This window comes from Scyliorhinus canicula, chromosome 1 (assembly GCF_902713615.1).
Source record: "Scyliorhinus canicula chromosome 1, sScyCan1.1, whole genome shotgun sequence".
NCBI classification, from domain to species: domain Eukaryota; kingdom Metazoa; phylum Chordata; class Chondrichthyes; order Carcharhiniformes; family Scyliorhinidae; genus Scyliorhinus; species Scyliorhinus canicula.
This window is the reverse complement of record NC_052146.1, coordinates 240730219-240742630: the sequence shown is the minus strand read 5'-3', so window position 1 is coordinate 240742630 and position 12412 is coordinate 240730219.

The following is a 12412-nucleotide window of genomic DNA, read 5'->3' as shown; positions in this document are numbered from 1 at the left end:
TACAGGGAGTCCGGGAACTCTCCCATAGTGCATTGCGGCTTGGGGGGGTAGGTTGTCGTGTCAGGGGCTTCGGAGATCAGGAGCTGGATTCTCCGCTGGCGGGATGCTCCGTTTTACCGACAGCCTGGGGGTTTCCCAATGCATGGGGCTGCCCCATAATGGGAAACCCCATTGACCATCCGGTATAACAGAGCATCCCGCCGGCATGCCGAAACAGAAATATGGCATGGCGGGGCGGAGAATCCAGCCCTCTGGCACCATTTAAAATTGGCGCCCTGATCTCTCGCTATACTGTTGATTTCCTGCGAGCAAAGCTCCTCAGTATAGAAAATGGGCTCTGTGCAGCCTCGGCCACACGTTCCCCGCTGAGGACTCACATCCTACATGAGTTTGATAGCCATGTTGTTTCTCGGCCTTGCGAGCGCCAGGAAACATGAGCTAAACGGACTTGCTGTGGGACTATGTTCCCTTTTTTATAAAATCGCGCCCTTAGTCACTTTTTTGGGTCCTGGGGAGTTTCTCACCAGTTTAGCCCACATTTTTTTTTAAATTCACGCTGGGAAGCTGAACTCAGAAATCAAACCGGCATTTTGAAAGAGTGCCCTGATTTCTAAGTGAGCTTGCGGGTCTCCCACATCCCCCACCCATGGGAAATGTCAACCCCCACACACATGGGCACTATGTGAAGTGAGGATATCCTGTTATGGGGTGTCTGGGCTCCCCCTCCTCCAGGCCACTCCACACCCCATTACAGGCCCGCTGCATACCCCAACCCTTCAAAGCACCCTCCACCCTTAATTCATGGGGATCGCCCCCATGTGCCCTGACCCTTTGCAGTGCCACTCTGGCACCCGGGCACCCTTTCACTGACACTTTGGCAGTGCTCCAGCCAGTTGCTACCCAAGCACCTTGGCAGTGTAGGGGTAGCAGTGACAAGATGCCATCAGGGCAGTGCAAAGGAGCCCGCATTCCAGGGAAAGAGCCAGGAGGCTACCCTGCACAATCCCCGACCACCCAGGTCCCTTTGAGGGCCCGGGAGACACCCCGGGTAGTGTTCCATCTGGTCCATGTTTGTGTAGACCAGTGTTAAACGGTGCCTGGCTGCAGCCTTACTGAGGAGACTGGTAGATCCTGGGAGGCTGGTAGATCCAGGTTAAGCGTGCCTCAGTAGGTTTAAAGCCTACTTAGGTGCACACCGTTTAGTAACGCCCCTGTTTTTGAAAACTCACCACTATTCTTAGAATTCCCCCTATACCAAAAAGGGCAAATATTCTAAATGGTGAACAGGGATTCTCACTCCCTGACTCTGATGCAGGCTTCAGTGGGTGCCATTCAGGTCAAACTATATTTTCAAGTTATCCCCCGGTGTAACCCATACCTTCACCGAAGATTTTATCTACTTACCACTTAGTAGCATCGATGTCCTGGGTCCTGCATTGCTAAGTAAGTAATGTAGACTTTCAGGAATAAACCACTTTTTCAGGTTAAGTTAAGTTATTTTATTATTATATTTTTTCTTTTAAAAGCTGCAAACACTTTCTTTACAGAAAGGTAAAAAGATCTTGCTTCTGGATCCTGCTGGTTGGTTGTAGGGACCTTCAGGCCCACCTTGACACTCAATCTTCTTTAAATTCTGGTCTTCTTGAGATGTATTCACTGGTTAGCTCTGTTGCTGTGTCTTGTTGATCCATGTACTGAGCTATAAGAGCTAACTCTGCTAGCTATCTCTAAGCTGACTCTGACTCCTGTTTAAATTCTAGTCTTCCTTAGATGTATAACTGTTTAAACTCAGCTGCTTGCCTTGTCTTTCCCATGACCGAGCTCTCTCTCTCTCTCTGAGTTCTCCTCCCCTTCTCTCCTGTTGCTGTTTCTCTTTGCTCTGTTCTTGTTGCTGCTGCTCCCTGGGTTTATATTCTCTTTCTGACAATTATTAAGCTTTTAGAGCCTTATTGGGAAATTAACTTATTTCCCTTTGATTGTTAAAAAGTATCTTTGGTGTAAACATTTGAATACAACTAATTATTCATTTTGGGCATAATGTCACCTCAGATCTGATTACATTATCCTTTGTGATGTTCAAAGTTCCTCTGGTTTCAATAGGTGTTACTTCCACTTCTGTGCTTTCGAATCGCTTAATTTTCCAATTGTCCCCAGCTCATAACTTTGCCTTTGATTTTGACTTTAAATTGTGTCTCCCGTAGACAGGTCATCTCCAATTTTCTTTTAATTGACTTGATGCTTGTAGAATTTTACACTTTAGAATTGACACCAAATTCGACTGAGCATCTTCCATCCTTTCCAGCTGTTTACTAAGAGTTTATTTCAATTAAGGTGTGAGACTTTGCTTTTAGCTGTTTGCTAAAATTTAATTTGGTTCTGACTTGAAAGACCTGCCTGTTTTAAACATTCGTCATTTGAAACTCTCATCCATGCCTTTCCAGATGCTTCCTGAGATAGTTACATTCCATGAAGGTGTGAGCCATTGTTTTAGCTTACCACATGAAACCTGTGTGTTTGTTAAGCCTGCTTGTGAGCAAGAATCTGCATTTTACAATCCTGCTCTTTGCAGCTGCTATTAACCTTTTGTGGGATCTTTCCCTGTATCCTCTCAGACCAGATATTGCCAGACTTCCATGTTTCAAATGACACATTTTTCTGTATTTTCAAGAACACCCCTTTTTGGCAGGAGTCTGATTTTGATGGTTCGCGGGACTTGGGTATATCCCGTGAGGCACGAAGGCTGTCGGGAAGCCCGCAGGAGACCGCTCTCGGGATCTAATGGCCGCGTTGCGCTCGAGCGAGATGTATGTCAGGCATAATGCGGCTGGAGATAACCCCCTAACTTCCCGAGAGATAATTGATCCAAATGTCACTTTGGGTTCATCTTCAGTGCCCACCTGCTCCATTTACCCTGACCCTCTGGTGCCTGCTACCAATGTGGGGGAGGGAAAGTCGCCCAGTTTCACCCACTCTGGTTCAGGGCTATAATCCCTTTGCCTGTCTGCATAAGTAAACAATCTTACAAATATGTGTGAATAGCTGGGACCATCAATTAAATTGATTTAGGAAGTGGTATTTTGTAAGTGAAATTCTATATTGGTGCATCATCAAAAGGCTGCCTGCACTGCTGCATCAGATTATCAGCAACCTATGTGGTGTTCATTCCAGCAATCTTTCAACCACCAACAGTGCTTAATTATGCATTACACATGTTGCAAAATGCTGTAGACTGAGGGAGTTTTGATTTTCTAGTACATTAAACATAAACAGAAAGTTAATTCCATATATTTGTGACTATTTGTAGCAGTGTACATTTTAAAATTTCATCCTCTCATAACTCTTTCCAGGTTGCCAATAATTGGTTGCCTGGTGAGATGATTCCCGTCAGATGCACAAGGTAGACTTTTGGTAATGTGCTTTCCATTTTCGAGAAGCAAACAGGGCCAAAAATGGCCAATTTACCAGGCCCTGCCCAACCCTGAACGTACGTCTGAGAAATATCACTCGTGATAATGGTCAAAGATTTTCAGACATCTGCTGATGCCCAATTTAGGGCCCATCAGCAAAATTGGGCTGAGTTGAGGCATTGGGCCAGTCCTGAAGACATTCCAGGTGTGAATACAGCCTAGAAGTAAGATTTTATTTTAAATTGACAGGAGACAGGAGAAACAGGAGTGCACCACCTGCACCCAGCTGTGATTGGCTTCCTTCCTGTGATCCAGCCCACCACCCCCCCCCCCCCCTCCCCCCCCATACACTATTTTAGTGAACTGACTTTACTTCTTCTAGCTAAGAGCAAAAAGATGCAACAGGCTATATGCATAAAAATAATTAATGATTATTCGGTGCTTCATCAAAGAAGTGAACGTTATTTGGCATGGATTTGTCCTTCTGCATCCATGTTTGGTGATAGTTTACTAATACAGTTGCTCTTCATGTTTATTCCTAATACACATTGTTTCAGGACCAATGGATCTAAACTGTCTTTATTCATTCTATACCATGGGAGGGAGGAACAGGGATGAATATTGTGCAGGGAATTATACATGGTACAGCGGGGGTGGGTGGGGGTGGCTTGGGCAATCAGGAGAGTCGTAGGGCGATTCAAGGGGAGCAGTCAGAAGAAGGGACAAGCAATTGAGAAGGGGGCGAGCAGATATTTGGGAATTGCCAGGAAGTACAGGAATGCCCCAGCTTATTTTTTTGCTGGTCCCTTTAAGATCCCTTTAAGAACAACTGTTAAAGCAAATCAAGAGCTAGAATAAGTGGGAAGAGCAAACTTTAGTCCTACAATCGTGTTTGGGCCCTAAATTGTTTGTGCACAGCACTTATTGTCGATTTTAGAATGGCAATCTGCAGGCCGAAAGTATCCCGGCTCCTGAACCTGGCTGTCAGGACATCGCCGGAATTCAGGTGCAGATTTCACAATCCAAAATGAGTTCCCTCTAACAATAAAACAATGTTGAACTTGTCTCTCTCTAATCTGTTTGGTAAATTCTTAGGTTTTCTTACCCTGTGTGGTGAATGTATAATGCGTAATTCACACTGTGTATTACTGCGTCCCTGTGGGCTCCATCCGTGAGCCGTTGCGCGGCTCTGCCCACAGGGGGAGATGAGGAGCTTGTACAGGGCTCCACCCTTGGCTCCTCCCATGGCTCCACCCATGGCCCCTCCCACTACCGGAAGTATAAGTGCTGCAGTCTTGTGAGTCTGCCCTCAGTTCTTCTGGTTGCAGGCAGGCTCAGTTGTAAGTCGATTAAAGCCACAGTTTACTTCCTCTCGTGTCTTGAGTGAATTGATGGTCGCATCACCCTTCTCACCTTTACTACCTTGAGCAAACCCATTATGCTCGTTTCTTTGGTTTCCTTCACCACTCAGCTGCAAAACATGATGCACTTTTTAATGCTCTTCAGGACAGAGATCTCTTGTAATTTCTCCTGTATTTTAAGTAATCTGATCTATTGAATGTTTTTGTGATTTAGAACAATGGAGCTCTCCCATTTGTAAAGGTGAGAGTGGCTGCCCCTGACACCAAGACAGTATTGGATTGAATGTGACCTGGAAAAGCCTAAAGGAATCAGGGTGTGCTGAATGTATTCACCATAATGCATGTATGAATCTGTAACCTATGACCTGGAAGTGGTGATACGAGCTTCTTCCAGGTACTGTACTGTAACCCCGGTATGGCTCCGGGGCCACATATAGACTGTCCGCCTGTGGGCGGCATTCATCTGTACTACTGACTCTGGCTAGGCAAGTTAATGACTAATAAAGCATACTGTTCACAAGCTCTCTCTGCCTCTCGGTGAATTGAAGGTATATCAATTTATTAGTCATAGACAGGGCTATGGAAGCTGTTCTAAAGCCAGACAGGCTCGAACTTGAGGCCCGCGCGTCCGAAGCCAAGGAAATATTTGAACATTGGCTCCGATGTTTCGAGGCCTATCTCAACTCCTCCACAACGCCTCCCTCAGAGACCCTCAAGCTGCAACTCCTCCACGCTCGGGTGAGCCATCGAATCTCAGTAATGATCGAGAAAGCGGCCACGTACGAGGCGGCGGTCGCAACTCTCAAGGCACACTTCGTGAAGCCCGTAAATGAGGTGTTCGCCAGACACCTCCTCACTACACGCCGTCAACATGCCAGAGAATCGCTAGACGAGTATCTGGAAACCCTGACCCTACTCGCGAGGAACTGCATCTATCAAGATGTGACGGCGGAGGAACACATGAACTCACAGATCCGGGACACCTACGTGGCGGGGGTCCGCTCGAATTATATCAGGGAGCGCCTGCTGGAAAACGGGACCTATGACCTGCGGGACACGGTAAATCTAGCTACCTCGCTAGATGTGGCCTACCAGAACCTCAGTGCATTCCCCGCGGGCCTGGCGAACCCCTTGTGGACACCCTTGTCTCGGCCTCCGTCAGACCCGGCTACGTTGCATGCCTGTGTTGCGCGTCTGCCAGCCCAGCCCAGGTAATCGCAGTGCTACTTCTGCGGCCAGGGTCAACACCCCTTGCAGCGCTGCCCAGCCCACACAGCGATGTGTAGTGTTTGTGGGTAAAAGGGGCACGTCACTCGAGTATGTCTGGGCTGACATAAGGCCCAGAAATCGAAAACGCACCAGGCCCGACCCATGGACTCGCAGCCATACAGACCCCGCAATGCGGCTGCCTGCCTACCCAGAACGCCCCCGTCAGATGCATCATCGGCATCGTGCGACTCGTGGGGGCCGCCATCTTGGTCGCCGGCCCCAACACCGACCGACACGTGCGACTCATAGGGGCCGCCATCTTGGCCGCCGGCTCTGGCACCGACCAACACGTGCGACCGATGGTGGCGGCCATCTTGGTCGCTACCTTCACCCCAGCTCGACACGTGCGACTCATGGGGGCCGACATCTTGTGACTCCACCAACCACACACTCAACAGTGCAGATGAGCGCAGTCACCCTCAACCAGTTGCAGCCAAAACAGCTGAAGAACTCTATGATGGTCGTCCGGGTCAATGGGCACAAGACCCCCTGTCTTTTCGACTCCGGGAGCGCAGAGCTTTGTCCACCCCGACACGGTAAGGCACTGCTCGCTCCACAACTACCCAGCCTCCCAAACAATCTCCCTTGCCTCCGGGTCCCATTCGGTTCAGATCCGGGGGTACTGTATCGCCAATCATGCGATGCAGGGCGCAGAGTACGCTCGTTTTAAGCTCTACGTCCTCCCCCACCTCTGCGCCCCCCTACTGCTCGGATTGGACTTTCATTGTTACCATCGAAGCCTGACCTTACAGTTCAGCGGACCCTTGCCCCCCCCTCATGGTGTGCAGCCTCGCGACCCTCAAGGTCTCCCCCCCTTCACTCTTTGCGAATCTCGCTCCTGACTGTAAGCCCATCACCACCAGGAGCAGGCGGTGCAGTTCGCTGGACATGATGTTTATCAAGTTGGAGATCCAGCGACTGTTGAGTGAATGGATCATCGAGGCCAGCAATAGCCCCTGGAGAGCGCAAGTGGTGGTCATCCGGACCGGGGAAAAGAATCGGATGGTTGTGGACTACAGCCAGACAATTAACCAATTCACGCAACTGGATGGTCAACCAGATCGCGCAGTACCGTGTGTTCTCAACGGTCGATGTGAAGTCGGCCTACCACCAGCTCCCAATCCACCCGGAAGAGCACCACCACACTGCTTTCGAGGCAGCCGGCCGGCTCTTCCACTTCCTCAGAGTCCCCTTCGGTGTCACTAACGGAGTCTCGGTCTTTCAGAGAACGATGGACTGAACGACAGACCAGTACGTTTTGCGGGCTACATACCCGTACTTGGACAATGTGACCACCTGCGACCATGAACAGCAGGACCATGACGCCAACCTCCAGAGGTTCCTCCAGGCCGCCCAAACCCTCAATCTCACATACAACAAAGAAAAGTGCGTCTTCTGTACTGCCCGACTAGCCAGCCTCGGCTATGTCGTAGAGAACGGAGTCCTCAGGCCCGACACCGACCGTATGTGCCCCCTCACAGAACTCCCCCTCCCAACAGCCTCAAGGCCCTAAAGCGATGCCTGGGGCTGTTCTCCTACTATGCCCAGTGGGTCCCCAACTATGCGGACAAAGCCCGCCCACTTATTCAAACAACCACATTTCCCCTGACGGATGAGGCCCGCTCGGCCTTCAGCCGCATCAAGGCCGACATCACCAAGGCCTTGGGGGCAGCACGGTAGCATGGTGGTTAGCATAAATGCTTCACAGCTCCAGGGTCCCAGGTTCGATTCCCGGCTGGGTCACTGTCTGTGCGGAGTCTGCACGTCCTCCCCGTGTGTGCGTGGGTTTCCTCCGGGTGCTCCGGTTTCCTCCCGCAGTCCAAAGATGTGCGGGTTAGGTGGATTGGCCATGCTAAATTGCCCGTAGTGTCCTAAAAAAGTAAGGTTAAGGGGGGGTGGTTGTTGGGTTACGGGTATAGGGTAGATACGTGGGTTTGAGTAGGGTGATCATTGCTCGGCACAACATCGAGGGCCGAAGGGCCTGTTCTGTGCTGTACTGTTCTATGTTACATAGAACATAGAACGATACAGCGCAGTACAGGCCCTTTGGCGCTCGATGTTGCACCGACATGGGAAAAAAAAACTAAAGGCCATCTAACCTACACTATGCTCTTATCATCCATATGCTTATCCAATAAACTTTTAAATGCCCTCAATGTTGGCGAGTTCACTACTGTTGCAGGTAGGGCATTCCACGGCCTCACCACTCTTTGCGTAAAAAACCCACCTCTGACCTCTGTCCTATATCTATTACCCCTCAATTTAAGGCTATGTCCCCTCGTGCTAGCCACCCCCATCCGCGGGAGAAGGCTCTCGCTGTCCACCCTATCTAACCCTCTGATCATTTTGTATGCCTCTATTAAGTCACCTCTTAACCTTCTTCTCTCTAACGAAAACAACCTCAAGTCCATCAGCCTTTCCTCATAAGATTTTCCCTCCATACCAGGCAACATCCTGGTAAATCTCCTCTGCACCCGTTCCAAAGCTTCCACGTCCTTCCTATAATGAGGCGACCAGGTGACCATGTTCTATGTTCTAACGCCGCAATGCACGCTGTGGATGAGTCCATTCCTTTTCATGTAGAGAGTGATGCATCAGACGTCGCACTGGCCGTCACACTCAACCAGGCGGGCAGGCCAGTAGCATTCTTCTCTCGGACCCTCCAGAATTCTGAAATTCGACACCCCTCGGTCGAGAAGAAAGCACAAGCCATAGTGGAAGCCGTGTGGCATTGGAGGCACTACCTAGCCGGTAGGAGGTTCACCCTCGTCACTGACCAACGATCGGTCGCCTTCATGTTTGACAACACACAACAGGGCAAAATAAAAAAGGATAAAATCTTGAGGTGGAGGATCGAACGCTCCACCTACAATTAAGATATCAAGTATCGTCCTGGGAAGCTCAACGAGCCCCCAGATGACCTGTCCCGTGGCACATGTGCCAGCGCGCAAGATGACCGACTTTGGGCTATCCATAGTGACCTCTGCCACCCTGGGGTCACCCGGCTTACCCACTTCATTGAGGCCCGCAATCTGCCCTTCTCCACCGAGGAAGTCAAGGCAATTACCAGGGACTGCCAAGTCTGCGTGGAGTGCAAACCACACTTCTACCAGCTAGACAAGGCCCGCCTCGTAAAGGCCTCCCGGCCCTTTGAGCGCCTAAGCATTGACTTCAAAGGGCCCCTCCCCTCCACCAACCGGAATATATACTTCCTCACCGTCATCGATGAGTAGTCCCGCTTCCCCTTCACTGTCCCCAGCCCCAACATGACCTCAGCCACCGTAATAAAAGCACTGCACAGCATCTTCACACTGTTCGGTTTCCCTGCCTTCGTCCATAGCGACCAGGGCACATCGTTCATGAGCGATGAGCTACGTCAGTACCTGCTTAACAAAGGCATCACCTCGAGCAGGACTACAAGCTATAACCCGCAGGGAAATGGGCAAGTGGAGAGGGAGAACGCAACTCTGACCTGAGGGCCATTCTTCTGGCCCTCAGGTCTAGAAGTCTCCAGATTCCCCGCTGGCAGGAGGTTCTCCCCGACGCCCTCCACTCCATCAGATCGCTCCTCTGCACAGCCACGAACGAGACCTCTCACGATCGTTTGTTTATCTTCCCCAGGAAGTCCATCTCCGGGGTCTCGCTTCCATCTTGGCTAAAAACTCCGGGGCCAGTCCTTCTCCGGAGGCACATGGTGAGCCAGAAGACCGATCCCTGGTCGTGAGAGTCCAGCTGCTCCACGCTAACCCCTAGAACTCATACATCATGCACCAGGACGGACGGTAAGATACGGTCACCCTATGGGACCTGGCACCAGCTGGTTCCCCTGCCAACACATTGAAGGTATATCAATTTATTAGTCATAGACAGGGCTATGGAAGCTGCTCTAAAGCCAGATAGGCTCGAACTCGAGGCCCGCGCTTCCGAAGTCAAGGAAATATTTGAACATAGGCCTCGAAGCATCGGAGCCAATCTCGACTCCTCCACAACGCCTCCCTCAGAGACCCTCAAGCTGCAACTCCTCCACGCTCGGGTGAGCCATCGAATCTCAGTAATGATCGAGAAAGCGGCCACGTACGAGGCGGCGGTCGCAACTCTCAAGGCACACTTCGTGAAGCCCGTAAATGAGGTGTTCGCCAGACACCTCCTCACTACACATGCCAGAGAATTGCTAGACGAGTATCTGGAAACCCTGACCCTACTCGCGAGGAACTGCATCTATCAAGATGTGACGGCGGAGGAACACATGAACTCACAGATCCGGGACACCTACGTGGCGGGGGTCCGCTCGAACTATATCAGGCAGCGCCTGCTGGAAAACGAGACCTATGACCTGCGGGACACGGTAAAGCTAGCTACCTCGCTAGATGTGGCCTACCAGAACCTCAGTGCATTCCCCGCGGGCCTGGCGAACCCCTTGTGGACACCCTCGTCGCGGCCCCCGTCAGACCCGGCTACGTTGCATGCCTGTGTCGCGCGTCTGCCAGCCCAGCCCAGGTAATCGCAGTGCTACTTCTGCGGCCAGGGTCAACACCCCTTGCAGCGCTGCCCAGCCCACACAGCGATGTGTAGTGTTTGTGGGTAAAAGGGGCACGTCACTCGAGTATGTCTGGGCTGGCATAAGGCCCAGAAATCGAAAACGCACCAGGCCCGACCCATGGACTCGCAGCCATACAGACCCCGCAATGCGGCTGCCTGCCTACCCAGAACGCCCCCGTCAGATGCATCATCGGCATCGTGCGACTCGTGGGGGCCGCCATCTTGGTCGCCGGCCCCAACACCGACCGACACGTGCGACTCATAGGGGCCGCTATCTTGGCCGCCGGCTCTGGCACCGACCAACACGTGCGACCGATGGTGGCGGCCATCTTGGTCGCTACCTTCACCCCAGCTCGACACGTGCGACTCATGGGGGCCGACATCTTGTGACTCCACCAACCACACACTCAACAGTGCAGATGTGCGCAGTCACCCTCAACCAGTTGCAGCCAAAACAGCTGAAGAACTCTATGATGGTCGTCCGGGTCAATGGGCACAAGACCCCCTGTCTTTTCGACTCCGGGAGCACAGAGAGCTTTGTCCACCCTGACACGGTAAGGCGCTGCTCCCTCCACAACTACCCAGCCTCCCAAACAATCTCCTTTGCCTCCGTGTCCCATTTGGTTCTGATCCGGGGGTACTGTATCGCCAATCTCGCGATGCAGGGCGCAGAGTACGCTCGTTTTAAGCTCTACGTCCTCCCCCACCTCTGCGCCCCCCTACTGCTCGGATTGGACTTTCATTGTTACCATCGAAGCCTGACCCTACAGTTCGGCGGACCCTTGCCCCCCCCCCCCCTCATGGTGTGCAGCCTCGCGACCCTCGAGGTCTCCCCCCTTCACTTTTGGCGAATCTCACTCCTAACTGTAAGCCCATCGCCACCAGGAGCAGACGGTGCAGTTCGCTGGACATGACGTTTATCAAGTTGGAGATCCAGCGACTGTTGAGTGAATGGATCATCGAGGCCAGCAACAGCCCCTGGAGAGCGCAAGTGGTGGTCGTCCGGACCGGGGAAAAGAATCGGATGGTTGTGGACTACAGCCAGACAATTAACCGATTCACGCAACTGGATGCGTACCCCCTCCCCCGCATAGCAGAGATGGTCAACCAGATCGCGCAGTACCATGTGTTCTCAATCAGCTGGTTCCCCTGCCAACACGTCCCCCCCTGCCTACACCCCCCCCCCCCTCCGCTGCCCACCGCCACCCACAGCGCCCTGTACGTTCCCCTGAGTCTCCTGTATTGTCCATCACCCCCCTGCCTACCCCCACACCCCAACCGCCTCCGACACACCGGACTGAGGCTCAAGCCCCAGATACAACGCCCCTGGAGTCATCACCTGCGACAACTGTGCCCGCCGCACCGCCAGAGCTGAGAAGATCGAAAAGAACAATCCGGCCTCCAGATAGACTGAATATGTAATGACCCCACGTCACCCCCGCTGGACTTGATTTTTTAACAGGGGGTGAATGTGGTGAATGTATTCACCATAATGCATGTATGATACTGTCACCTATGACCTATGACCTGGAAGTGGTGATACGAGCTGCTGCCAGGTACTGTGCTGTAACCCTGGTATGGCTCTGCCCTTACCGGGGTCATATATAGACCGACTGCCTGTGGGCGGCATTCATCTGTACAACCGACTCTGGCAAGGCAAGTTCATGACTAATAAAGCCTACTGTTCACTCCCTCTCTCTGTCTCTCAGTGAAATGAAGGTATATCACAGTGGAAACCTCCCCATTAGTTGGAGTCATACTTAGCTCAAAGGAAGATGGTTGTGATTGCTGGAGGTCAATCTTCTCAATCCCAGGACATCACTGAATGTGCTCCTC